Below are 4674 nucleotides of genomic sequence, written 5' to 3'. Positions count from 1 at the left end.
GTTAAAGTACTCTTAACTTTTTTGCTTACAATGAACTAATTAATCGCTAATATAAGCTAACTTAGTTTTGAAACAATGTTGTTAAGATAGGTACTTTTGACCTTTTGTTTACAATTAACTCGTTAAACGCTAATTTCAGCTGACTTAGTTTTGAAACAATGTTATTAAGATACCTCTAATTTTTTTGCTTACAATGAACTAATTAAACGCTAATTTTAGCTAACTTAGTTTTGAAACAATGTTATTAAGATACCTTTGACCTTTTGTTTACAATTAACTAATGAGCTAATTAAATATTACTATTATTAATTTGTTATTACGAGTATTTCTTGAAATATTTCTTCAATACAATAATCGTATTCATGGCACTTGTTATTAATATTTCTAGTTTACTAGTTTAATTATTTAAATTAGCATACTCAGAATAGGCATCTGATTAATGTTAATAATTTGTGCTTTATATAACGCCTTAGTCAGAAGTCAGCTGGAGTGTAATGCGGTTATCTGGGCACCTCACGAAACGAAATATAAGCTCATGTTGGAACGGGTTCAGAACAAGTTCGTTAGGTATCTGTACTTGAAGCTGTATGGGGTCTATCCATTTTATCCGCTGAAATACCCTAATTTATTTGTTCTGGGAATGGTTGGGTATAGCGAGCTGAGGGTCAGGAGAGACTTCGCGTTGGTGTGTTATATCCACAAAATGTTGAGGGGGAGGGTGCATAACGCGGAGCTGTTTCGACATGTGCGATTCAGTGTGCCGGCCCGGTACGCGGACTGACTGAGCTAGCTAAGACGCCCCACGTTGGGCGCCATTGCAACGGGGCGTCTTAGCTAGCTCAGTCTGACACCCCGCTGTTTAGTACTAAGTCCCAGTTCGCCTTCTGCGATGAGGGATGTGTACCTATCCAGGATGCCTACAGGGATATTCGACCAAGGAAACGCACAATCAATAACACAATGGCACTTATAATTCAGGTTCCACAATGGTTTCACTTATTCTAGTTTCACTGACTCTAAGTTTATTATTATTACGTTTGCATTTGGTTTATCGTACTTTTATTTAAAATGCAAGCAAAGTGAAACAAAAAAAAGAAAAACTCGACGACAACGAAGATGGTGGATGAAAAAGATTCATCGAAATCGTACCAGGTAACTACTATTTTGGTGTAACCATTATCTGTTGTAGTTACGTTATTCCACAATATTTACTGTACCTATATTTTATTTGTTACAGACAATTTATAGAAGAGAAATTTAATGAACTTTTATATGAACCTTCTGGCGAGTTTGATAACTTCTGCCGAATGAGCTATACCGATTTTGAATTTTTACTGCAGAAAATTTCACCAATGATATCCAAGCAAGATACAGACTTCAGAGATGCTATACCGGCCAAATTTCGTCTTGCCATTACGCTACGATTTTTAGCATCTGGTGATTCTTACAAAAGCCTTCACTACATGTTTAAAGTATCTGTCTCTATGATATCAATAACCATTCGTGAAGTTTGCCGATCTCTTAATGAAATTCTAAAGGATCTAGTTAAGGTAAGAATAAAAGAAAAAATTGTTATACATTTGTTTAGGTTTTAATTGATTCATAGGAAACTTTTTTACAGCTTAATTATTTAACTTTATATTTAACCTTAAATAAGAATTATTTTGACGACTCAAAATCTTCGAAAGCATTCAATAAAGCTAAGTTTATAATGTTGGTGTCTCGCGGGGGTGGGTTGAGGATTTGGTCCGATATTATACGAATAGATGACAGGGGTGCTGTTGATGTAGAATATGTAGATGGAGCTGGAGGTATTGGAGTTGGTATATGTTCTGTTGTGTTTGGCACTGAATGAGAGGTTTCTGTGTATGGAGAGGGAAAAAAACTTTGAGTGTTATGTATAGGTTCAGAATAAACGCTATTAACTGATGTTGGCCGACTCTGAATGACTTGAGGAGATGGTGTATGGCGTGAATATGAACCAGCAATTGAGGAAGGTCGAGAATAATATTGAGGGTATGGTGTATGACGCTCATTTGATTTTTGACTGATTCTGTTTATAAACAACCCATCTATTTGGTACATCATAATTTTTCGTTCATCATTTGGCAGTTCACGTAGCTTTATAGCCAATAATTTAGCATATAGATCGCAATCATCTTCTTTGTAAGGAGGTCTATTTTCATTCTGTTTTTGACTTAAAACATTCGTTAATTGACCAAAAGCCACGGCCATTTGCTTTTCAGCCGTTTCAGAATCAGAAGCAAGGCGGCGACGTTTATTAACTGCCTGTATGGATGGTGATCTAGATGGTGGTCTGGATGGTGTGGTAGCCGTACTGGTGCGGTCTCTTATCAGAGGATCATCCTCTGTCTGATCTGTAATTTCTTCTATTTGTTGTGATTGCTGCAAAGAATAATATACAGGGTGTTAGGTAAATGGGTATATGAGCCGACACTAGCCCATGTTAACATATACATATAAATGGTATGGTGAAGTCAGAAAATAGATTTCATCATTTTAATTATTTTAATTTTCATACAAATCTGAATTTTTAAATTTTATTTTGTATGAACATTTAAAAAATTAAAATGATGATATGAAATTTCTGATTTCACCATACCATTTATATGCATATGTTAACATGGGCTAGTGTCGGCTCATATACCCATTTACCTAACACCCTGTATTGTTACTCACACTTCATTTAGTTTCTTTTTTTACAGATGCCCACCACAGCAGAAGGATGGCTTAATATTGAAGAAGGATTCAGGACCAAATTTCCACATTGCATAGGGTCATTGGATGGCAAGCATGTAGTCATTGAAAGCCCAACTCATAGTGGAACAGAATATTTCAATTATAAAAAAACTTTTAGCATTGTCCTTTTGGCGTTAGTGGATAGCAAATACAAATTTGTATTTGCAGACATCGGGAGTCAAGGAAGAATAAGTGACGGTGGCGTGTTTAATAATTGTTTACTATGGAAAAGAATATGTAGGAACGAGATAGATTTTCCACCGCCATGTCCACTTCCAGGATCGAATATTAATATTCCATACGTGTTTTTAGCTGACGGTGCTTTTGCATTGAGTCAACACGTAATGAAGCCCTACCCTGGAAACCATGAAGTAGGCTCACCAAAAAGGCTATTTAACCAAAACTTATCTAAATCCCGAGTTGTAGTTGAAAATACGTTTGGAATTTTAACCTCGGTTTTTAGAATATTCAGACGTCCTATCGATTTAGAACCACAAACTGTGACAGAATTTACGATGACTTGTGTATTACTACATAACTTTTTGAGAACAAGTAAAAGTTCTTCAAATCGATATATTCCTCAGGGTTCGTTAGACGTATATGACAGTAGTGGAAATATGGTTACACCTGGTTCATGGCGCAGAGATAACGACGGATATAATGCATTGCAAACATTACCACAAATACCACGAAGATCTCCGCTGAATGCCAAAGAAGTCAGAGAAGAATTTACTTCATATTTTAATAGGATTGGATAAGTTGATAAAAATGTATAAATAAATTTATAATAAGTAACGGATTTTTTTTATTTAGAATAAATGACTTTTGACTTACAGTTTCGGTGTTTAACCCTTCATTACAAGTATATACTTGCAGTAAGAATGACTCCATGATTTCGTAGGCATACCAAGTGGGATTGTATATTTCATCGGCACCTAAAATAAAAGATATATAATGTAATGTAAATAATGGAATTATAGGAATATAATTTTTATTATTTAAAATGCGTGGAAACACTTTTAAACATATATCTTTTTTGATCACTTACATTAGGGTCATTCCATCGTTTCGGGTGTTACGTTCGTACACACATATTCAACAATTTCTTGTATTTTGAAATAGTATTTTAATAATATTAGTGCCTTAATCTGTCCGTTTTTAGTTGTTTTATCTAAATAATAAAGTTTGTGCAACTTAGAATGTAGGATAACGAAAATATGAGTCGAAAAGTGTGCGTTTCGGGCGTTACGAGATTTTGCCTCTATGTTCTGACTGTTGCTGCATTTACTCGAAATTTAGCGATTTTTCTTAAGGAATCATACCTAAAACTTACAGGACTTCTAAAGTATGAAATTTGCAAACCATGTAACATACAATCACTGTTACATAAAACGTTGTACTATTTTTTTATAATTTTTTTCTTTGTTTCGGGTGTTACAATGGTTCTGTTTCGGGTGTTACGAGTACGAAAATGCAACGCGTTTTATCGATAAAATCGGTGTTTTATTAGTCTCTAGGTACTACAAAATAAGGAGTACAACAAATAAACACAAATAGAGCGAATTCTGGTTTGAAATTACAAAGCAGCTTTTCTTAAATAATATACAAAGTTCAAGTTTAATTTTTCCTCAGAATATAGCTTTTTCTATTGTTTTTGGCTTGAAATAGCATTACTTTAATTTCTAATTACGATATTTAATGGAAATGTCAAACATCGAGACTTTTTAGCAATACCTTAATTTTAGTGTTAAGTCGACATTTCAAAAATATCTTAAATAGAGAAATATGACTCCTTTTCCGACGCCAGCGCTAGTAGGAGGTCGAAGGACACTCACAGTAATACTTTTTGACTTCTCCAAGCAATATACACACATTATCGACATATAAATAAAAATGTAATACCCGAAACGTTTC

The 4674-nt window shown here is 34.3% G+C and overlaps 2 long non-coding RNA genes across 2 annotated transcripts; one reads left to right on the top strand and one right to left on the bottom strand.

Annotated features, from left to right (window-relative positions):
• Positions 1–1043: 1043 nt before the first annotated feature.
• Positions 1044–3555, top strand: LOC135082877 (uncharacterized). The gene is made up of 3 exons (XR_010259506.1): positions 1044–1152; positions 1238–1550; positions 2727–3555. It is a non-coding gene; the product is annotated as an uncharacterized LOC135082877 (long non-coding RNA).
• Positions 1570–3784, bottom strand: LOC135082880 (uncharacterized). The gene is made up of 2 exons (XR_010259509.1): positions 3595–3784; positions 1570–2406 (listed from the first exon to the last, which is right to left on the bottom strand). It is a non-coding gene; the product is annotated as an uncharacterized LOC135082880 (long non-coding RNA).
• Positions 3785–4674: the final 890 nt, after the last annotated feature.

This window comes from Ostrinia nubilalis, chromosome 22 (assembly GCF_963855985.1).
Source record: "Ostrinia nubilalis chromosome 22, ilOstNubi1.1, whole genome shotgun sequence".
In the NCBI taxonomy this organism is placed as follows: Eukaryota; Metazoa; Arthropoda; class Insecta; order Lepidoptera; family Crambidae; genus Ostrinia; species Ostrinia nubilalis.
The sequence above is the reverse complement of the archived record's forward strand: the minus strand, read 5'-3'. Positions and strand labels throughout refer to the sequence as shown.